This window comes from Melampsora larici-populina (assembly GCF_000204055.1).
Source record: "Melampsora larici-populina 98AG31 unplaced genomic scaffold MELLAscaffold_8, whole genome shotgun sequence".
In the NCBI taxonomy this organism is placed as follows: Eukaryota; Fungi; Basidiomycota; class Pucciniomycetes; order Pucciniales; family Melampsoraceae; genus Melampsora; species Melampsora laricis-populina.
The window spans coordinates 1806744-1807240 of NW_006768772.1; positions in this window are offsets into that span (position 1 = coordinate 1806744).

Here is a 497-nt window from a genome sequence, read left to right on the forward strand (position 1 = left end):
GCAACAACACCATAAATTGTTTCCAGCCCTTTGTCGCCTCAGCACCCAAGTTTTGGAACAAAACATTGAATCAATGTTTGCCAGTGTGGCAAGTGGCACAGGGTTTGCCTTTCAAACGGATTGACAACACAATACTGAAATCAATTATGTACTGGCTGTGCCCGGAAGCATGTGTCTTTGGTCAAAAGTGGTCAGCGGAGGAAGCGAAGCATTTGTATCTCCACTTTGAGACTTGGTCATTGAAAAAGAGTTGAAGGTAATATCATATTACCGTATCCATTAATAGTTTTTGGGTTTGATTGACATTGTTTTCTTACCTTTTTCAGGAATTGGATAGCAAGTTCTGCCTGATCCAAGATGTTTGGACTGTGAAAGGAAATTTACACGCGTTTATTGGTGCTTCAATCTCTTACATCAAAAAAGATTGGACATATGTAGTTTGCAACCTGAGTTTCAAGCTGGTAGCATGGCATCATAATGCCACCTCCTTGCTGAAG